We start from the raw sequence: 400 nt of genomic DNA on the forward strand, positions 1-400 counted from the left end.
TAACGAGGTCTACAAGGCTACGCACGCTGTTGTTACGAGCGCGCGCGGTCTCATAAGTGACCGCTCATAACAGCGTGTTTTATAAGCTGCAAAATTTGCATTCGCAATTAATACGTTAATTCAAGGCCTTTAGAAACTGCGAGAAAGAGGGAATGGGACGAACGAAAAGGAGATTATGGAATTAGGAAGCGATGAAATAAATGAATTTATTAAATATACAATCAGATAAAAGTAGAAATGAATAGTTTGATGGGATGATACCCTCTTTCACTTTATTTTGACATGTCTAATTATAAGGGGATGGGGGAGAGGCGGGGATGGGGACAAGGGGGTGTTGACGTGAGTATGTTGACTTGATGAATGATGATGATTGCTTGTCTTCGCACATGATACGGCGAAG

This window comes from Penaeus monodon, chromosome 28 (genome assembly GCF_015228065.2).
Source record: "Penaeus monodon isolate SGIC_2016 chromosome 28, NSTDA_Pmon_1, whole genome shotgun sequence".
Lineage (NCBI taxonomy): Eukaryota > Metazoa > Arthropoda > Malacostraca > Decapoda > Penaeidae > Penaeus > Penaeus monodon.